The sequence below is a fragment of the Triticum aestivum genome, chromosome 7A (genome assembly GCF_018294505.1).
Source record: "Triticum aestivum cultivar Chinese Spring chromosome 7A, IWGSC CS RefSeq v2.1, whole genome shotgun sequence".
NCBI lineage: Eukaryota > Viridiplantae > Streptophyta > Magnoliopsida > Poales > Poaceae > Triticum > Triticum aestivum.
In genome coordinates this window covers 548,681,387-548,704,804 of record NC_057812.1, presented here as the reverse complement: position 1 = coordinate 548,704,804, position 23,418 = coordinate 548,681,387, and positions in this window count along the sequence as shown.

Here is a 23,418-nt window from a genome sequence, read left to right as displayed (position 1 = left end):
AAACACTCCCCATCGCCGGTCCGCTGCCGCCCCGACCATCGCTGTAGGCTCCCCCGTGCCGAGCTTTTTCTCCGGCGATCCCCATGCCACCGCCCCACCACCGCCTCCACCTTGAACCCTAAGATAGATAGTGGGGTACGTCTCCGGCGAGCCCCCGCCCCGCTACGGCTGGTTCTTCCTTAACTCCGGCGAGCCCCCCACCCCCTGAAAATTGACTGACCCAAAAGTCGATTCAGTCGACTGAAGGGTAGCTAAATTAGAGCAACATCATAAGCAAGAGCAAGAGCGAGAGCAGCAGCGTGAGCAAGAGCAGACCAGGCAGGGGACCGAGAGCAAGAGCAGAGCAGCAGCGCGAGCGAGAGCTAAAGCAGCAGCAGCTCCTGCTGATGTGGACGTCGCCATCGAGGGAGCGACGCGTGGAGGAAGTGGCCGGTGACACCGCCGTGGATGGAGCCGCGCCGTGTCGGCTCGGGACCGAGAGTCGGCAGCATCGTGAGATCGAATCAAGAAGAAAATGTGGCGATTAGCGTACAGCCTCTTTGGTGGCGCCAATTAGGCCGCAGCTTCATCCGAGGAAACGATGATGATGATGCTCTTCCATTGGTGCAGGTGAAGACGGCGGTGTGGGAATGGAGGTAGTGCGAAAGACGAGGGGAATGTCGTGGCAGCTCCTTGGAGGTGGAGGACGGTGTGGCTGAACCGGCGGGACGAACAGATCGACGATGGATCCTCATCCGGTACGGTGGATGAGGGACGTCGAGGTGTTTCTGTGGACGACGTTGTCGGGGAAGAGGCTCCGACTGGGTGGCGAATGGAGGAGGGTGTGTGGCTTCGCGGGTTTTGCCGGCCTCGGTGTATGAATGGGTGGGCGGATGGGATGGGAGTGGGGGAATCATGGCTTAGGGACGCGCTTGTCCTAAATGTGGGGTAAGTTATGAAAGTACCCCCACCGATTTGAGGCAGTTCTTTCGGTTCAGGGGTATCACGGGCATTTCGCGTGTTGGTATTTCACAGGAGGGGGGAGTTTTCGCGCGCGTTGTAATTTTGGATTAGCAAGGCGCGGGTTGAGATGGAGGGAGTTGTCGGAGCACAACGAGACAAAGATATATCTTAAATATTTAGGGCTAACAAGGCACGAGTTGAAATTTCCGGACAAGCCTAACGTGTACTGTACCAAATCAATTCGCACTACAAATGTCATTCAAAACTTTGAATTCATGTTATGTTCAATTAATATATTTCGCTACGTGTATAATGCATGCTACCTAGTACTCAAATGAACGTTTTAGTGCATTCCAAATGTATATACTACCGCTTCAATATGAACTAAATTTGAATTCGTTTCTCTATTTGAATAAGATCTACAATAATGATAGGTGTCAAAAAAAGATCTACAATAATAATTGTTGTGAAGTCAAAGAATTTGAATTCGTTTCTCTGTTTTAATAAGATGTACAATCGTCATTATTGTCAAGTTAAAACATCGTTTGTGTATTATCTTCACAGCACACCACATGATTAGTCTCGAGTTACATATGAACTATGTGCACTATATGAACTCGAACTCGATTTTTTGAATCCACTTTATGTTGATTTCAAATCATAGTACATTTCAAGCTCTAGCTAGATCTTCACAAACTAAACCATGTCTCATATGTATAATGTATTTATCACATTATGTATGGTGCCCAGCCCCCTACGCCTACAAGTATTTAGATGTGAGTTGCAAACACCACACATTACCACAAATTCCAATAAAATGTGAGAATCTTCGATATATAGTATTGTTTAGATTGTTAGATATTTAGTTGTAAGCTACAAACACCACACATTATCACAAATTCAAATAAAATGTGATATTGTTTGATGTATAGTATGGTTTAGATTGTTCAACATTTAGCTGTGATTTGCAAACGCCATGCATCATCACATTATCGTATAACATGTGAAAAACCACAACACGCACATCACCGCTATATTCATGCATGCATATGTTTAAAACACTATGATCTCCTATTCAAACATATGAATCCACTTTCATATCAAATTATGATCTTTGTAAGTCTCTTAGACCCACACAATCCTCTAACCTTTGTAGCTACCACTAACTTTCTCTCGTGCATGCACACGCCCTCCTTGCCCTCCCCCTCTCTCAGCATTCTATCCATCGCGCACATTCATTTTTTTTCTTTAGGTTGTTCTCCCACAGTCTCCACAACTCCTTTCCGACACACACCGATTGATAAACCTCTCCAGTGATGTCTGCCTACAACATACATACGCACCTTCAATCTCCTCCTTTATGTGTCCTTGCATCGTGTCTCTCATACAGTCCCACACACGTGTAAACTCTCGCCCTCTTTTCATCGATCTCACAACCACACACTCCTCCCCCTATCTAGCTAGTACCTGGGCCTCTCGCACCACCTCCTAGCTCCATTCTCTCCGTTGATCCGTCTCGCCGGGCCTTATTTGCCTCTAACAAATGGACGTACACCAACCGATCTCCCGCTATACATATAGCTAGCTAGGTCCTTATAACTCGTTTTCCCCCACGCGTCGATGGATCTACCTCATTAGTTATGTCTCTCCCTTCCTCCGACAAACAACAATTGATCTACCGATCTAGTTAGGTTTGCTTACCAAACACATGGTTCCCCTTCATCATCCATGGATGTGTCCTAACAGATCTATCATGCACAGGCACACACAGAAACACATCCCCACTCTTATTGATAATATTGCAGTTCCACCCTTAGTTTTTCTAGTAGGCCTCTCCCACCATCTTCGGGTAGCAACTCCATCACCCATCCAGCACTCTACCCCTCTCCCTCCCACCCTCACTCCTCTCTCTCTGTCCCATCCTATTTCCCATCCTTCAGTTATGTATGGATGTCGACCGATGTCCCTCAAGACATAGCTGGGTCTCTTCTTCTCAACACATATACGAGTCGTTCTACCTCTATAGTTAGGCATCTGCCTACCCCTCCCCCCACCCCCTCCCACACACACACACCGATACATCGAGCGCTCTAGTCATGTCTCCCTGCCACACACAAACTTGACATGTGCCCTCTGACATTCCAGTAGCTAGGTCAGTCACCCTATATCTTTGACTTGCACACACAGACAATTTCGATGGCTCTCTTCATCGGTCTCGCACCCACCCACTTGATCCTCTCTTCGACTCTATCGATATCTATGACCCCTCCCTCTCTTCTCGTGGATCCCGACCCTCTATATATGATATGGATAGGCCTCCATTTCACACACATTGCATGCAAAATTTTGTTTGAGATGTCATCGACACATATTCCCACAAATACATTCACGAAATCAACCTCCCCCAAAAACAGAAAACACTCACGAACGCACAAGCCATTTGTCTAGGTTTGTATCTCTCACACATACCCACGTAGGTGGGGGACGTGCACAAAGAGAAGAGGTGCATGCACGGCGCACATACTACCATATCTTTCCCAACCACACCCGCACGGGTACACTATGGAGCTCATTTCTTTACGAAAAGGCAGCCCACGTGGTAATTTGACATGTGTACTGGTTTTCCACTAGATGGAGGGAGGATCGTCTACCACGGTGAACAAACAAATTGCGACTTGATGCGTTATGATAAAAAAGAGGCAAACCATGTGGGGCCTACCTTAGAGGCAAGGCTCTATACACTGGAGTACTTTTGATGTGTTCCGTCAACTCCTAGAACGAGGAGAAGCTTGCTTGTATGCCGTCTCCCCCGCCCAGGGGCGCGGTGGCTCGCAGGATGAGGTGAAGCTTGCTTCCTATGCCTTACGCCTGCTCCCTCGCCCACGCGCGCGGTGGCTCACAGGACGAGGAGAAAATTTTACTAGTACTCCCTCCGTTTACTCCTCGTCCCTACCTTGGTTAGAGAGATTATCATATTGTTTGGAATATATGTCCTTTAGTAGATTTAAATAAGAACTACTAGTACATACTCCAAACACGGATGTATATAGATGTATTTTAGAGTGTAGATTCACTCATTTTGCTCTGTATGTAGTCCATATTGAAACAGACGTAATAGTACGCACTCTCCCTCGCCCCTCGACCCTCGCCATGTGGTGGACGTGCAGCAATTCATTCGGTCTCATATAGCCAGAACGATATATACTGCAGTACCATTATTACTCGACTTCCCGAAGAGGCGAAGAGCCAATCGCAAGGTTAATAGTTTGGAGATGCCAAGCGCAAGGTTTATAGGAGAACGAGTAGTAGGTGCCGCATCATTTATAAATAAAGTTGTAGTGTGAGGTGGGCCATGTAATCACTAAGCCTGCGTGTTTTCACTGCTCTTGCACTCCTCCGCCGTAAGAATGGAGAAAATTGTAATCTAGTAGTACCTCCTTTCACCAAAAGCGTGGGACATCCATCAGTCCTACCACCTCAGTAATAATGACCAATGAGCTGTCAAATCACATAGACCCAGCAGTAAGTTGGACGGACGAAGCAACCATCACTCTTGAATCCGCTTCTCCCTTCAACGCAGGCGCTAGTGAGAGGTCGCGTCCGCTCTGCCCGGGCATGAATGCGGCACTGATTCTTTGGAGCGGTGCTGACCGTTTCGGGCGGGAAGCACACGCGGGCGATGGAGGGGCTTTGGGTGGGCCAGGCTGGTTAGGAGCGGGCGTGGCAGTTGTCTGCCTGTCCCTACCAGACGCTCGGAAACGAGCGGATGCACCAACTCTCGCAGTTAAAATCATACACTACACACCATCTCTCTGTAGGAGTAGGTCGATCTGTCGCTCTCTCTAACACACACATGCTGTTAAACACACACACGCACATGCACATACAGGTTCATAGAATAGGAAAATCATGTGAGTGCAAAGACACATGAAGTGAGATACAAATGGAGTACATACAAGAAGAGAAGAGGTGACGAATATTCCATTAAACCTGGACTGAGGAGTAGTACTCCCCCCGTCTTGGTGTTAAGTCATCCTACGGAAATCAGATATTCCCAAAAAATTTAGGCGTCGTCCATTAACTTCGCATCTCAATCCCCTCCTGGCCTCATTGCTAGCGAGCGTTGTTACTTAGGGAGCGTTTGGATTCTTAGCAAGAACAGCTTATAGCATAGCCGGGCAAGGTTAGTCGTTTGGAACTGTTAAAATATGTTAACTTTTGTGGGCTAGCTAGCTTGGGTGGGCTAGAAAAACCTTGCTAGCTCAGGAGAGCCAGATCGGCTCGCTTCAGACGGCAAACTTCGCGTAGTAGTAACATAGACTAGTAACATATGCATGTTGTACTAGTCCAAGTTACTCACCACTATGACTAACCTAAGCAATGTACCAAACACTCCTTACTCTGCCTTGTTATCTCCCTCAGAAACCCAATGCATGGAGCGCAACTACGCGTTGATCAGTCAAGAAATCAAAGTCGACTTGCATGCGAGTTAATATGTGGCCTTGCATGGCAGCTAAAACGGCATCTCTTAGTTGTTTGGATTAATTGTTGCGTTTAGAGACAGAAATCAGGGCTTTGATTGGAGGAATGACCAGTCAAGTTTCTCCTTCTCCTCCAATCTGCTTGCACCTTGGTCCCGCTGCACCTTCTAACATGACTTATTACACCTAGACGGAGGGAGTCGTATGAGATACGATGGCACACTGACTTAGGTCGAATACAAGTGCCCAAAATTGTGTGCATGTTATAATAAGGATTCACTTAAAATAGTATGTGAGCGAACAGAGGGATCAACTGGACAGTGTTCCCGAGCAGTAGCGAGATGTGTGAGGTAAGATACTCCCTCCATTTCTTTTTAGTCCGCATATAAGATTTGGTCAAGGTCAAACTGCACAAAGTTTGACCAAATTTATATAAAAAAATATGAACATCTACAATACTAAAACTATATAGTATGAAAATATGTTTCATGGTGCATCTGATAATATTGATTTCATATTGTGAATGTTTATACTTTTTAATATAAAGTTAGTCAAACTCTACAAAGCTTGACTTTGACCAAACCTTATATGCAGACTAAAAAGAAACGGAGGGAGTACACCGCTGACGCTTTTAATTTTTCTTATTAATTTGTTTGTTTCACCCTCTGACTAGTGGGACCCAACATACTACATGGAGAGAGGTAAGGTGACTAAGGCTGCATTATTTCTGCACCACTGTGGATAGTCTTACCACCAAAGCCACATGACACGATTATGATTTTAATCCCAATGACTCCCACACACACACAAAAACACGACATGCTTGTCACACGAATGCAGGAATGTATAAAAGGTTATTTTCCTCTTGTTGAACATAATGGGAGGGTTGTGTAGCTGGTTAGCCTGTTCGCTCATCAAACTTGAGGTCTCGGGTTTGATAACTACACTTGAGCATAATTCATGCTAGGAGGATTCTTTGACTGGTCAAAATGGATGGATACGGAGCTATATGATCTCGTAGTGACCGTATAATCACCTCATCACGTATAAGATGCAGCCTCGGCGCTTGTTTTCTAGGGTTTGCACTCTTCACATTCTCTCCAGTATATATATACACGCTGGAGCCTCAACACTTGTAGTTGCTCTCTTCACACTCTCTCACCCTCTCTAGATCTAAACAAGACTTCGTTGGCCTCTCTCTCTCCCCTCACTATTGGTCTGCTTGTAGTTTCTCTCTTCACACTCTCTCATCCTCTCCAGATCTAAACAAGACTTCGTTGGCCTCTCTCTCTCTCCTCACTGCTGGTCAAAGAGCCGACATGATCCGTCCGCCGAGAAGGGAAGGAGGCTTAACGCTGTCGCCGTCGACGAGGGAGGGAATCCACTACTGACACAGCTGTTCACTTTCACCCAGCGGTGGCGCGGGAGGGCCTCCGGCCCCTTCTTCTTTGCCGCCGTACATAGTGTGGGTCGAACGGCCTTCGGTCGCCCACCGAATCACACCACAAGAACCTTAAGGTATAATTTACTTATTCCACGTGCATTGCTCTAGCTACATGTGGGCTTTTTCCGCTTCTGCACTCGAATCTAGGTGTTGAATCAAACATGAAAGTAGTGGAGAAAGTTGTATATCATGAATCTAGGACGTGGTTCAAAGAGGAAAGGAATGGGGGAAAGTAGTGGGAAAAGTTGTATAGTATGAATCTAGGACGTGGTTCAAAAAGTAAAGGAAGGGGAAAGTAGTGGGGAAAGTAGTATCGCATGAATCTAAGACGTGGTTCAAAGAGGACGGGAATGGGGGAAAGTAGTGGGGAAAGTTGTATAGCATAAATCTAGGACGTGGTTCACAGAGGAAAGGAAGTGGGGAAAGTACTAGTACAGACTGGCTATCCAGCACCTACATTGGTCGAAAAGGGAAAACAATGACAAACGCAGTACGCACATCTGTAACGAACTGATCTTTTGTTTTGGGGGACAAGGCTGTAGAGTTTGAGCAGGACTAGATTTACTACACTCACATAGGGAAAGGTGTCTAAAGATAACAAAACTGGGACCAACACAAATATGCTCCTTGGTTGTTTGTTCTTTGTTGCAACAGATTATGCATCACCCCAATTCATCGGTAGATGCACATGGTGCTGGTGCGTCCACTATCCCGTGCAACTCTTTAGTTGTTGTTAATCTAAGGCCCTGTTTGATTAAAAACTCCCTAGTCCCTACCTGCTTGGTTCCAGGAACTAAACATGGACTAGAGGGACTAGAGGTTATTAAATGACATGCTAAAAGACCATGTTACCCCTAGTAATGAACTAATAGAGACAAGGTGCGATGCGTGGCATGGGCAACTATTGGAAAAAGTACCCAAAAGACTCTCCCTCGGGGTCTTCTTTCTTTAGTCCCAAATGCCCACCTTTAATCCCTAAAAGTCCCTCCTGTTTGGTTTAGATGGGACTGACATGGAGTTTTTTTAGTCCCTCCACCAAAATGTCCCTGTAAACAAGCAACCTCTAATAATGCTGCTAGAAAATTGATGCAATGCCACAGTTAAAAGCAAATTACATGTTTAACGAATTTTATTGTTAATATAATCTCTCTGTTAATATTAATCAATGCCACCGTTTGAGAAATTCTACTATAATGCTTTCTTTCCAATTTAGATAAGGTAGATGCTTCTTTTTGTTGGCTTATGTGTCATCCACCGTTATTGACCACTAGTTGTTTCCTTTGCACCTCTGTGTAAACAGGGTTATCTACTTCACCTCGTTGCCATTGTGACCTTTTGTTGCACTGCACAAAACACTTTTGTTTTAAGAGTGTTTTGTACAGTTCAACCAAAGTGTCACACCAAAAATGTTGCTTGATCACTTGATCTTAGTGGAACTGCACAAGAGGAGATCTTACTTCCTATCCGTGTTGGCAAATTTGGTTCAGATCTTCTTCTTGTGAGTTGTTTGAATTCCGCGTCATGAGAGGTCAGTACTAGCCTTCTTTCACATGATTCTGCAGTGTGCTTTCATATGTTGTTCTACTTGTACGGTAATGTTGCTTGATTTTAGTGAACTACACAAATGGACACAAGACTTCCAATCTGTATGTGCACCGCAATATCCCATTGAGGTAAGATAAGGATATTTCACAATTTTTAGCCTGTATTTTGTCACTTTCATCAGAAAATTAATGGCATTGTTTAGTGCTATACTTGTGCAACCTAATTGACATGCCAAATCTTACATTGAAGGCGAATCTTGTCAGTTATTGAACCAAGTGATGAAGGGGAAGAACAAGCGGAAGAAAAACAAAAAACAACTCCTCGTGCTGTAATGAAGCACTGGAACTGTGATGACACAAGTAATGATATAGTTTTGCATCTTAATTTATTGCTATTCCTGGAACAAGCAATTGTTTTGCCATTGATTTGATGCCACTCTTAATGTAATACATAATTATCTCTACTTGTGCAAATAGGGATCTTCTTTGAAGATACCATATATTTTCGTGGAACTGCACAAGAAGATGTTGGAAACATTAATCTAATCGAGGAGTATATAGTAAGCATGGCCACCACAGTAGATAGTAACAGATGGTTCCGGAGAAGTGCTTCATCTGTATGCTCTACACAATAAGCCTCCTGACAAAGGTTGGTGCTCGCCCACTGATTTCATCCATATGATTGAGCTTTGTCATCTCTATTGGTGTTGTGCTACTGTTTAGATACTGTCATCAAAAAGTGGTATTGTCCTTGAGAAGTGTTTCATCTGTGCTATTTTAAATATTTCCTTTCCTTTTTTTCGAGCAAACAGGGATGCTAGCATTTATTTATCCTCTTGTCTTTGCACAACGGGATCCTCCTCATCTGAAGAACAATATGGAGTACGTGAAGTGACTAGTTCCAATTATGCCAGGATGAAGGAGCCATGTCTATCTTCTCATTAGAAGGAGCAGTTGAAGGATGGTTACATTACCCCCCACAAGACCAAACTAACCTCAGCTCAGAAGGACTAACAAATCTCCATTTTCTTGTTGTGATGCGTGAGTACAATGTTGTTCTAGGTTCTTTCCGATGAGTTCCATTTTCTGAAAGTGTGCTCTACATGGACCATGTAGGTGCCTGTTTAAACTGTCAATTCATAGTACAATTTGCTTTATACTAATCACTTTTTTGTATTTGTGCAAACATGGGTGCTCAGCTTGATTTCAATGGGAACTGCACAAAATGTTCATGAATACATCGCATCATTCATTTCCACCACAAGAAAGGAGGTGCCGATAAGTTCAAGGCGTTGCAACATATAAGGGTGAAATCATACAAGCTACGCGCAAATTTGGTTGATTTTGGTGGAACTACACAAAAAGAACAGCTGGTTTATTTAGCACGAGGTGCCATGTCAATGTCCGAACTGATGGCAAACCCTGCCCATTCCACAATCGTAGGCATTTGATATTTTGGAATGGGAAAACCTTGTCAAATTTTGCTCATTGATTAGCAAGAAGACACACGTTTGCTATTTTCGAATGGAATGCCCTTTCCTGTCAGCAACGTTGATCCATTTTTTCTTTATTCTTTAGTTGTGAAGTAAATATTGGATCTGACATGTGAATCACTGAGATGCATAATCATCGATTGTTTTGAATGTTCTCTATGAATTGCTAGGCCTGTGTGTTTGATTGCAATGTACAGGAACGCTAAAAAATTGCTCAAACTCTTTGTACTTGTCGGTGTCAAAACCGGCGGATCTCGGCTAGGGGGTCCGGAACTGTGCGTCTAGGCCGGATGGTAACAGGAGGCAAGGGACACGAAGTTTTACCCTGGTTCGGGCCCCCTTGATGGAGGTAAAACCCTACATCCTGCTTGATTAATATTGATGATACAGGTAGTACAAGAGTAGATCTACCACGAGATCGGAAAGGCTAAACCCTAGAAGCTAGCCTATGGTATGATTGTTGTTCTGTATGTTGTCCTACGGACTAAAACCCTCCGGTTTATATAGACACCGGAAAGGGTTGGGGTTACACAAAGTCGGTTACAATGGTAGGAGATCCACATATCCGTATCGCCAAGCTTGCCTTCCACGCCAAGGAAAGTCCCTCCCGTACACGGGATGAAGTCTTCAATCTTGTATCTTCATAGTCCAGGAGACCGGTTGAAGGTATAGTCCGGCCATCTGGACACCCCCTAATCCAGGACTCCCTCAGTAGCCTCTGAACCAAGCTTCAATGACGACGAGTCTGGCGCGCAGATTGTCTTCGGCATTGCAAGGCGGGTTCCTCCTCCAAGTACTTCATAGAAGATTTTGAACACAAAGATAGTGTCCGGCTCTGCAAAGTAAGTTTCCACATATTGCCATAGAGAGAATAATATTTACACAAATCTAATCTGCTGACATATTCCATAGTGTGACATCGCACCACGGCCAAGCCTTTATTCGAATCATTTTATTGTCCCACCTCAGTGTGTCATGCGAGGCGGTTTCCTTGGCACGTCTTGTTAAAGCAGAGATCGTGTCCCCTTATTTCGGGATTCTCATCAATACGGGCATGGGTAACCTAACCGCGCCATCGATTACGGCGCTTGGAGATAAGCGAGTTTTACCAGGCTGGTGGGGACATGTAGTTGCCTCCACCCATATAAGGGGATAAGGATCCACCTTTTCACCTACGCCTTCTTCCTCCTTTGCCTATCCATTTTCATGCACTCGAGCTTCAGCACCCAAGTCCGCACTCCCCACCTCAACCTTCTCCAGCCATGTCCAGAGCGGGAGGCAAGTGGATGGTCTCCTCCGTCACGGAGGGACACATCAAAAAACTGAGGAAGGCCGGATACTTGTCTAACGACATCGCGTACCGGCTTCCCGAAGAGGGGCAGCTCCTCCCCACCCCATTCGTCCGGGGACTCATGTTCTACTACGACCTGGATTTCCATGATCTGGCCCCGAACTTCATGCTCAACATCTTGGCGTTTATCGTCGTGTGCGAGGCTTTCCTTCGCATCCGCCCCCATTTCGGCCTATGGCTCAAGACTTTCAATGTCAAGCCGAAGGTGGTGCGCAGCAACCAGGCGGAGTGCGGAGGCGCCATGGTGGGCAAGATACCCAACGTATTATGGCTCGAGGGCTCCTTTGTGGAGACCCTGAAGGGGTGGCAATCGGGGTGGTTTTACATCACCGAGCCGCGCGACCCTGAGTGGGTCGCAGCCCCCGAGTTCCGGTCCGAACCCCCAACGCGGCTCACGTCCTGGAAAGAGACGGGCCTGTCATGGAGCAGCAAAGAAGAGGTGACTGGACAGCAAACATGCATCCAAACCCTGGTGAACAAGCAACTCAAGCTTGTCAACGTAGTCCAGGTTATGCTCATCCGCCGGATCCTCCCGTGTCAACAACGGGCCTTCAATCTGTGGGAGTTCAACCCGGCGCAGCACCGAACTCTGAGCAGGCTCTTCGACACGACGTACGAAGATGCCTGGAAGGTGCTTTTCAAGGGCGCCGAGGCTCACGCATCCGCTACCGAGGATCGTGGATTCAGCGCGCAGCGTCACGCTAGCGCAGTAAGTTGTTTGTACCTTTTACAGGGTATTAGTTTTCCATAGTTTAACTCTGTGCGGGATCTAAGCTCCCTTACCTTTGACAGGATTGGCAGGCGAAGTCCGGACAGATCGACTGTCCGGCTCCTTTGCCCGAAGACCCAGCCGATGCCCGCTTGGCGAAGCTGCTGGTTCCGGCACCCTATGTGGTGCCGGAGAAGAAGGCCACGAAGAAGGCCACGGGGACTCGAAAAAGTGCCCGGCGCCAGGAGGTGTCGGGTTCATCATCCGATGGCTCCAAGGCGCATTCCTCCCCTGAAGACGACGAGGAGGAAGAAGAGACCTCTCCCCCTCCAGCGGGAGGAGAGAAGAAAAGGAAGGCCTCCCTCACTGGGGAGGTCGAAGGGTCCAAGAAGGGGAAAACCCTTCCTCCGGACTACTCCACCGACGCCGACGACGGCGGAGAGGAGTGGCCGCTCAGGGCCAAGCCCCTGGCGAAATCGTAAGTATCCGGATACCAGAGTAATTCATAGTATTCCTTTATTGCATAGCTTTCCTGTATGTCGAATATGATTATGCAGCCCACCCAAAGACCGGCTCAACGCGTCATCGAGCGGTTCACTGGACTCGTCGGATGTGAATTCGCTTCCGACGGCTACCTCCCCCTGCCCTACGGACGACGCCAAAGTGTTGTCCCAACAGGTTCCAAGCCAGGAGGAGGTGGTCCTGGAGGCGCCGCAAGGCGACCTCCCGGACTCCAGGAGTAAAGGGGATAAAACCCCCCAGGGCTCCAAGTCCGGCTCTAGGCCGGACACCGCTCTGGAACCTTCAAAGGTTCCAGAGTCCGGCGGGCGACCTCCTTCCAAGAGAAGCAAGCCCACCGTGCCGGTGACCCCCGTCCAACCGGAGGCGCCGGACAATCTGTTGGAGGTGCTCAAAGGCGCCTCCATCGACGAGGAGCACCGCACCATTATGAGTGCGGTGGTCCAGAAGGTTCAGTCCGCCAAGAGTGGACTGACTGAAGCTTGTGCTAGCCTTTTAACAGGCTTTGAAGTAAAGAATGTGTAAATAATATTACCACATAGACAGTAGCCCCTGATGCTCTGTTTGGCGTTCGGGAAGAAAAGCCGAATAGAGGATCAAATAAAATTCGCAGGAGTATAACAAAAAAGAGTCAATATGCGTATGCAGGCTTCTCTGCTGGCATCCGCCGCACTGACTATGGAAGTGGACATGCTAAAGCAGAACCTCGAGCAGTCCGAGCAAGAGCTTGGGCGTGCCAAGAAGCAGCTCGAGGACAAGGAAGGTAAGAAATACCTTGTTTAAATATATATAAAAAAGGTGCAATTGCAAAAAATGACAAGATTATCATGGCTATTGCATGTCTGAGGTGGCGACCCTTAAGCAAGCGCTGCTCGAGGCCGAGAAGAGGGAGGCCACGGAGCACACCGAGCGGGAGAAGTATGAGGCCCAGGTTGGCAAGGTGCGGCAAGAGCTCCAGGCTCTCATGAAAAAACATGAGAGTTTGGAGCTTGACTCAAAGACGCGAGCGTCCGAGCTCGCGGTGGCTATTAAAAATGCCAAGTCTGCCAAGGCCGAATCCCAGAAGACCATCCAGGAGTTGGATGCGGTGAAAAAGATAGCGGCTGGTAAGGCATTCTTTATGCAAAGCAAACACATAAACGTGAGTTACTTGTTACTTACCCGAATCCGAAGCTCTCCAGGAGCGTTCGCAGATCTTCCTTGTAGCGTGTCCGATGCCGCCGCATTCTATCGACCCGAGGAGGGCAGATCAACAGAGAAGGTGTTTTGGTCTCAGTATGCTGAGGCCGGACACCCCGTGCCCCTGAGCGACCAGCTAAAGCAACTGGTCGACCTCCACAAGGCGGCAGAATAGGCCATAAAGGGCCTCATAGTTCGGTTGTGGCCTGGAGAGGCTCTGTCTGGGAGCTATTTCAGGCTGGTGCGGCGGCTGGTGGGGGCTTGTCCCAGGCTCGAAGTCATCAAGCGCTCCGTCTGCATTGAAGGTGCTTGTAGGGCCCTTACCCATGCTAAGGTGCACTTGGGCAAGCTGGATGCTGAGAAGCTTGTGAAGGACGGGCCACCGCCGGGGAAAGAGCATTGCAAGCCCGAGAATTATTATAAGGATGTTTTGAAGGGTGCCTGCCTTATGGCGGATGAATGTTCCAGGGATGTAATTTTTGAGTGAAACTTGCTCATTTTGTCCTGTGCACTGAAAACTTGTTCATATGCGCTAAGCAATGCTGTTGGAATTTAAAATATTACCTTCTGTGCGGCTGTTTATCAATTCTGAGAGATGGCGAGTCGTCGGCTTCTGCCCCCGTGCCACTAGTGCTGGGGTGTTCGGGGATAAACCTGAGCGCTCTTTTTCCCATGTTTGGGTCCTTCGAGGGAGGCGCTCGGCACAACGAACAAGGAAATCGGACTATAATGCGTGAACACTCTCACTTAGCCATAGAAATCTATAATTTTAAATTTCGACGAAGCCCCTGGTATTCGGAAGACCGAGTTCGGGGCGCTATCCACGCCTTGGCCGGACAGAGCCGACTCCTCGCTCTAAGCGACATAAGTCTTTAGGGACTCGAAAAACCTCTCGAACAGCGACCAGCTCTCACTTCATCATGACAGTCAGTTTTAGCTTTCTCTACTGAGGTGCTCGACCCAGCTCAACTGGGCACAATCGCAGTAGTTCTCCTAGTGCTACCTTAGCCGACATAGCGGAACGTAAGGCACCAAAACATAGGAGCCGGGCAAACCGAACTGTTGACCCAAGACATGATTCGGAGCCGATGCATATAATGCTATAAGTTCGGGATGCCGCACTTGTTAAAGTGTTCAGACTTCTCACACCATATTGAGGGGTACTAAAGCCCCTGGCGTATTTTTGCCGTACCAAAGTGTACGTGTGCAACATGTCATTAAGGAACATATATTTGTAAAAAAAGAGTAATGCAAAAATAGACAAAAGCTATGCATTGTTTATTAAAAAGGGCTGCGATCAAAGCAGAACGATACAAATAATGCGATAAGCAAAAGGTTGGACTATTTAACATGTCCGTTCCAGGGGCAGGCTACGGAATGGATGCGAAACAGGTATACTGCTCGTGATAGAGACAACCTGGGAGTTCCGTAATGCGACATGGCTTGTCTACTTCCCTGGTTCTTGCATCGTTTCTGCGGCAATTGAACTGCCGAATAGGCCTTCCGAAGAATGGAGTCCTGAAAGTAAGAGAAAATTAAAAAATCGGCAGCCCCTGGTGCGTTTTAAGCCGTGTTTCGAGCGTGCCGTGATGGTGCCCCTCCCCGTGTACCCATGGTATTTCTAGAGCGTAGTTATGTACGCAAAGCACTGGCGTCGCATTTTTGCGAGGGCTGGTATTGGGGCCGCATTGCTACGCCTGCTCGGAACGTGCCAGGCGGTCTTGTTGTAGGTTACTCCGGGCGCGCTTGACGGTGTCCGAACGTTTAATGGTCAGATTGGAGAACTGCCTGGAGAGGCTGCTTTGTACTTCCGCTGCAAGGGCCGCCGTGTGCTCCTCCGTTCGGAGGGAGCGTTCGGTGTTTCTATTCACCGTAATTACTCCTCGAGGGCCTGGCATCTTGAGCTTAAGGTATGCGTAGTGAGGTACCGCGTTGAACTTGGCGAATGCGGTTCGCCCGAGCAGTGCGTGATAGCCACTGCGGAATGGGACTATGTCGAAGATTAACTCCTCGTTTCGAAGCCTATACAGTTGGCCTCTACACCTGGCATTACGCCTTTAAAGGTCGTTTTGGTGGGCTTAATCCTCGAGGGATCTATGCCCATTTTCCGCACTGTATCCTGGTAAAGCAGGTTCAAGCTGTTGCCGCCATCCATAAGGACTCTGGTGAGATGATTGGGTCTAGAACCAATGCGGCGAATCCGCCATGACGGGTGCTAGTGGGATGGTCCCTTCGATCAAAGGTGATCGGGCAGGAGGACCATGGGTTGATCTTTGGGGAGACTGGCTCTACCGCTTATACGTCCCTTAATGCGCGCTTCCGCTCCCTCTTGGGGATGTGGGTTGCATATATCATGTTCACCATTCACACTTGTGGGGGAAAACCCTTCTGTCCACTGTTGTTCGGCGGCCGGGGCTCTTCGTCGTCATCGCTATGCAGCCCCTTGTCTGTATTTTCGGCATTTAACTTGCCTGCCTTCTTGAACACCCAACAATCCCTGTTGGTGTGATTGGCCGGCTTTTCGGGGGTGCCATGTATCTAGCACAAGCGGTCGAGTATTCGGTCCAAACTGGATGGGCCCCTAGGATTTCTTTTGAATGGCTTTTTCCGCTGACCGGATTTATAGCCTCTGAATCCGACATTAACTGCCGTATCCTCAGCATTGTCGCCGTTAATGCGGCGCTTCTGCTTGTTGCGACGCGACCTGCCACTACTGTCCCTGGTATCCGAATTACTAGGGTTCTTGGTCATATTGTTGCTACGAGCAAGCCAGCTGTCTTCTCCCGTGCAAAAGCGGGTCATGAGGGTCGTGAGTGCTGCCATCGATTTCGGCTTTTCCTGTCCAAGGTGCCGGGCAAGCCACTCATCACGGATATTGTGCTTGAAGGCTGCTAGGGCCTCTGCGTCCGGACAGTCGACTATTTGATTTTTCTTTGTTAGGAACCGTGTCCAGAATTGCCTGGCCGATTCCTCTCGCTGCTGAATTACGTGGCTTAGGTCATCGGCGTCTGGTGGTCGCACATAAGTGCCCTGGAAATTGTCAAGGAATGCGGCTTCCAGGTCCTCCCAACAACTGATTGATCCTGTTGGCAAGCTGTTAAGCCAATGCCGAGCTGGTCCTTTAAGCTTGAGTGGGAGGTATTCGATGGCGTGGAGATCATCGCCGCGGGCCATGTGGATATGAAGGAGATAATCCTCGATCCATACCGCAAGATCTGTTGTGCCATCATATGATTCGATGTTTACGGGTTTGAAACCCTCGGGGATTTGATGATCCATTACTTCGTCTGTGAAGCATAGTGGGTGTGCGGCGCCTCTGTACTGGGCTATATCACGACGTAGCTCCAATGAGCTTTGTCTACTGTGTTTGGTCCTACCGGATTTGTGTCCGGCGTGACGGTTACCGTCTCGAGTCGTGGGGCGCCCACGCGATCCATAGATCGATCTTGTTTGCCTTGCCTTGTCCTCCGACATATCTCACAGGTCAGGCGCATTTTCCCGTGCCTTGGTATGGGGTGCGGCTTGAGTGGAGGGCCGAGAGGCCTCTCTGTCGCGGCCACGAGGTGGCCGGTCGGCCATATCAAGTGCTGGTGATGTAGGTTTAAGTGTTTCCTCCTCTAATCGGGGTAGCAACCTGCGCTTTGGGTAGCTCTTGGAGGGGCATTCGAGTTTATGCTCTTTGGCCGTAAGGACTTCAGTCCATCTGTCGACTAGCAAATCTTGATCAGCTCTAAGCTGTTGTTGTTTTTCTTGAGGCTTCTTGCCATGGCCATAAGCCTGCGTTGAAAACGCTCTTGCTCGACGGGATCCTCTGGCACGACGAATTCGTCGTTGTTGAGGCTTGCCTCGTCTTCGGAGGGAGGCATATAATTATCGTCCTCGACCTCTCTGTCTACCGCTCTCTCATGAGGGCTGGCTTCTCCATCCTCCTGTGCTGAATCTTGCTGGAGGGGGTTTTCTTCGGCACTCTGCGGAGTATTATTATCTCCCGTGCTGGAATCACCGTATTTGCTTTGGCGGGATTTTGAGCGGCACCGCTGATGCCGGCGCTTAGGCTGTTTCTTGGAGCGGTCATCCTCCACTGTTCCATCGCCATCTCCTTCTTTTGGGGTGTCCACCATGTATATGTCATATGACGAGGTGGCTTTCCAGGGCCCAATAGGCGCTGGTTCTTCATCGTCTCCTGCATCGGCGTCCATACCGTCGAAGTCTTTAGAGTTGAAGTCGAGCATGTCGGCTAAATCATCGACAGTGGCTACAAAGTGGGTGGTGGGTGGGCTTTGAATTTCTTCATCGTCCGTATCCCAACCTTGCTGACCGTAGTTCGGCCAGGGCTCTCCTGATAAAGAGAGAGACTTTAGAGTCTTCAAAATATTGCCGAAAGGCGAGTGCTGAAAGATGTCCGCGGCAGTAAACTCCATGATCGGCGCCCAATCGGATTCGATCGGCGGGGGTGTGGAGGGTTCGGAGTCCGGAGAGGAGTCCGGCTCCTTGGAGTCACGATTCTCGTGGAGTGCGGGGCTGGTGTTCGGCTCGATCGCTGTTGGGATTGCAGCCCTCGAGGCGGCGTCCAACCACCCATCCTCGATCGGTGCAGTTGGCTCCGAATTAAGGGTCGAAGCCAATGCGGGTGCGGCCTCCAGGGCACTGTTCGGTGGCAGAGCTAGATCATGCTCGTCGTGACAGTGTGGCGTGCTCGGCAGTGGCTTGAATCCGTCGAAGATCAAGTCCCCGCGTATGTCAGCCGTGTAGTTTAAACTTCCAAATCTGACATGACGTCCAGGGGCATAGCTTTCAATCTGCTCCAGATGGCCAAGTGAATTGGCCCTAAGTGCGAAGCCGCCGAAGACGAAGATCTGTCCGGGGAGGAAGGTCTCACCCTAGACTGCATCGCTATTGATGATCATAGGAGCCATCAAGCCTAACGACGGCAACACAGAGGAACTCTCAATGAAAGCACCAATGTCGGTGTCAAAACCGGCGGATCTCGGGTAGGGGGTCCCGAACTGTGCGTCTAGGCCGGATGGTAACAGGAGGCAAGGGACATGAAGTTTTACCCAGGTTCGGGCCCTCTTGATGGAGGTAAAACCCTACGTCCTGCTTGATTAATATTGATGATATGGGTAGTACAAGAGTAGATCTACCACGAGTTTGGGAAGGCTAAACCCTAGAAGCTAGCCTATGGTATGATTGTTGTTCTGTATGTTGTCCTACGGACTAAAACCCTCCGGTTTATATAGACACCGGAGAGGGTTAGGGTTACACAAAGTTGGTTACAATGGTAGGAGATCCACATATCCGTATCGCCAAACTTGCCTTCCACGCCAAGGAAAGTCCCTCCCGGACACCGGACGAAGTCTTCAATCTTGTATCTTCATAGGCCAGGAGTCCGGCTGAAGGTATAGTCTGGCCATCCGGACACCCCCTAATCCAGGACTCCCTCAGTACTCCTTCTGTTTCTTTTTACTTCGCACATTGTGAAAGTGCATACTTTTTTCTATAAGATTTGTCAAAGTAGAGATACTTTGACTGCAGACAAAACTTTTATGCAGACTGAATGGACCGGAGGGAGTACATGTGAAACTGCTGCAAACGAGGTGATCACCCTGGGAATAATGCTAGTACATATTGTTTTGCATGTTCATCCAATGCCAGTGATACAAGAATTTCAACTAATCAAAATAAATTCATTCATACACGATCAGATTTCATATAAACATGCCGGATTTCATCACATTTCATACATTATTCAACTAAAAAGGGGTGCGCTGGAGGTATAATTAATTAACCGAAGCTACCCACCTGTGTCCGGCTGAGCCGGACAGAAGCTTCAGTGACTTAACTACAGGTGCATTTGCGTAACTGACATGTGGCCCAGATGCCTGTTGGGCCCACGTGTCAGTCAGCCAACTGCACCATTAGTTAAGTAGAAGCAGCGTCCTTCTCCAACATAGCTCTCTGACTCCACGTCGCCGCCAAGAAGCTAACCGGCCAGCGGTGGTCAACCCGCCTAGCTTGTCATAGCGATTAGGGTAACTAGGAGCCCAATGATCAGGATCCCCACATGACAAACACCTTTCTTCTTGTCATTCTTCTTCCTGAAGTTCGTGTGTTGCACAGCCTTGTTCTTCCGATCAAACTTTGCTTTACCATCAAACTTTGTTTTACCATCAAACTTGCCCTTGTTCTTGAACTTGTGGGGCGGGAATTTCTTCTTCTGTACCAGATTGGCACTAGATCCTCCCTCAATTCCTCAAGCACGTGTGTCCTTTGCTCTTGCCTTTTCTTCCACATCAAGAGTGCCAATGAGATCCACGGAGGAGGAAGCTTAGTGATGATACCTCCAGCAACAAACTTGTCCGGTAGCATACAACTGAAGTACTCAAGTTCTCTAGGAAATGACTGTATCTCATGAGCTTGCTCAACCACGGAGCGCTCTTCAATCACCCTGTAATCATAGAATTGCTCCATGATGTACAACTCAGTGCCAGCAACCGGAGGGTAGCAGTAGTGGCCTTACTTGGACCCGAGCGGCGGCGACCTACCGTGTTCTACTCTTCCTCGTTTTCTGTGTGGCGCGGCCTCGTTGGTAGTGGGGCGGGGCCTCGGCAGAGCCGGCGATATCCTCTATCTCGTTGCCGGTGGGCGGCGCCTCGTCGGAGCGGGGGGAAATCCTCCCCCTCGTTGCCGGCAGGGTGGGGCCTCGGCGGAGCTGGCAGTGTCCTCTGCCTCGTTGTTGGCGCCGCGGGGCCTCGGCGGAGCAAGGCCTCGTCCATGCCAGTGGAGCGGGGACTCGTCGACGCCGGCATTGTCCACTGCCTCGTCCTCAGTCTCGCCAAACAGCGCCTCGCCCGCTTCATCGCCCTCATTGTAGGCGGCCGCAGCCTTCGCCACCGCATGCGGTACCGCCAGTGCTCGAGGCGGACCTCGCGGGCGGAGCGGTACGAGTCGAGCAGCGCCTCCTGCTCCGCTTGCTCCGCGGCGATCTGCTCCTCCGCCTGCAGGTGCTCCTGGAGGAGATGGTGGTTGTAGGCGGCGTCGGCCTGCGCCTCCCGGAACTGCTCCTCACGCTTCTGCCTCACCGTGTCCATATATTGGGCACGGGCCTCGCCGATGGGCATGGTGCAATGCACCGGCGAGGATGGCACGGAGGAGGGGATTGGCGCAGGATCGTCGACTACCATGTTCTCCATTGGGACGTCGCCGTCCTCCAGCTGCCTGCCGACCAGCCAGTCGGCAGCAATGGCTGCCATCTCCTTGTGGTCCATCATCCGCCTGCCCCGAAGAGCACTGGAGCGCGAGGAAGCCATGGTGGGCGGTAGTGGTGTGGACAGTAGAATAGGAACGAATGCAGATGATTGCGGCTATGGCCGGCGCAGCAGTTTATATTGCAATGGTGGGCGGCGGAGAGACGGACATGTGGCGCCGGAGTAGCCGCCTCGGCAACCGCATATCATTAATGTGGGCGGTGGAAGGACGGACGGACGGCACTTGTGTCGTTCGAAGGTGGAGCAATCGCATGCCGGGAAGCGGGGCGGGCTAGGGCAGTCAAACTCGTGCTTGGCAGCGGGTCGGTCCAGCAGCCGGACATGCTGGCTCGCCAGCTACCTCTGAGCTGAGCGACGACAATCAGACGATGGACGTAGCTTCCGACCAGGAGCCTGCGCCACTGTCCAAGCCGGTTCATGCCGTGTTCACCATAGAGCAGGTGCGGCCGCACTTCGACGCCCTAATGGAGGAAGAGCTACCAGCGCAGGAGGACCTGTGCTGCAACCTTCGTCTCCTCAATGAGCACCGATGAACAAGCGAACGACAATGCCGTCACGGACATGTGGCCCTATGATCCTGGCTTCCCGAATGCGCAGCGGGCGCTGTATCAGACCATCCGTAGGGCCCGCGAGGCCCTCTCCGTCGTCCTTCAAGTTGTTGTGCTCACCATGGCGCCGCCGTCTCGCGTTGTCAACATGGTCAATGGACATGAGGATGAGGAGATGACTATACTTGGAGAGGATGATAGTGGGGACCCACCAGGGCCATAGCCGCACGTACGCAAGTGCCTCCTTATTAGTATATAGAACTATATATTTTTTTCTTCCTCCTGGTTTCCTGACATCACGGTCCCACACCATTGTCAACCTATGTAGTCAATAAACGAGAGAATTGCACAAGAAGCGGCCGACAGCTGGGACCAAGCAGCTCGAGCAGTATTTGTGTTTTTGAGGTGTGAGCACTTCAGAGTTTTTCTTGAGCGATGTTTAACCCAGATATTAATTTTTCTCCTCTGAACAACAATGAAAACATTGCTGCAGCTATTAACTAGGCGGGCTATGGCCGGTCTAGCCCAGGCCAGATATCTAGCCCAGATCTTAACTTTTTTTCAAGCTGAAAAAGGCTAGCCCAGCTGTACTTTTTTTAGGAATACCGAGGCATGGTCAAGTTGTTATTCTCTGCCCTGCTGGGCTGCAAATCATTCCTAGGAGGGATGCATTAGGCTTAACAAGAAAATGGGCTTTAAGAAATAATAAATGGGATGTAATTATGAAAACTGGGCAGTAACTATAAAAAAAGCACCAAACACGTAATTACTTTATAAAAAATATTATTTTTGGATATTGAAAATTTTATTTTCATTAATTGTTGCGAGCGCAATGTTTCGTTCGATTTTTACGTAATATAAATTTATATTGAAATTGTATTTAATCTGACTAGAAATTTCGGGATAAAAATATTCCGGATCCCATCAAAATGTGGGAAATTTTATTGAATTCTGTTTTGAACGGTTGGTTGAAATGGGTTGTACTTTTAACAAACTGTAAATGGGCTGTAGTAAATTCTGTTAGAATTCAGAAATTGGCTGCACATTCTTACATATCTCAAATGGGCTATAAGTTCTCTGCCACACACTTGTGGCCTTACTAAGTTGACGCGTCCCCTCAAAAAAAAGAGTTGACGCGTATGCAAGGCTTATTCAACTTATAGTCAACACACGGTTCTAGCAGCAGTGGCCGTTGGATGTCCATCCAACGGATGTCGTGCTTTTTCTTCAATCTCAGATATTCTAGCTTCACCCGCCCAAAAAATGATTCCTCCCCTTGACATCTCGGGCGCACCGTTTCAGAAGCTGACCCATGGGCCTACTAAGTTGACGCATACCAAGGGCTTTGTCAACTTAGTCAATATAAACGATTCTAGCTGCAGTGACCGTACAATGTCCATCCAACAGCCGTCGTGCTTCTTCAACCTCTGGTCTTCTTGCTCCAGCCGCCCAAAGCAGCGCCGGTCGTGCCGCCTGCTCCTACCTCCCGTGGCCGGCTGTGCTACCGCGCATGCCTCACCGCCCCTACTACTCCCACCGCTGGCCAGGGCATCCCTCCACTCACCCACACCCCCTGTTATTCTGCGGCGATGGCAGCCTCACACCGCAGCCAAACCAGTGAACCCTCGTTCTCCTCTCCGCGTGGGCATCCACTGCCACGTCTTCCTCGGCTCCGTGTCGTCCCCTTCCTAGGCCTCGCCGTCGCCCACCGCCCTGGTGCTCTCGGCGCGGCGTGGTCAACATGGTCAAGGAACGACTTCCATCAGAAGAGTACTGTACGTGGAGAGGCTGACAGCTAGGTCCACGGAAGCCGCAAGGAAATGCCTCCTTATTACGCGGAAAATAATTATTCCTGCACCTGTCAGCAGGGACCCACCGGACGGGCCACCGTATTTGGCAAACAAAACGTTTCCCCCCTGACTGCTGGGACCCACCGGACG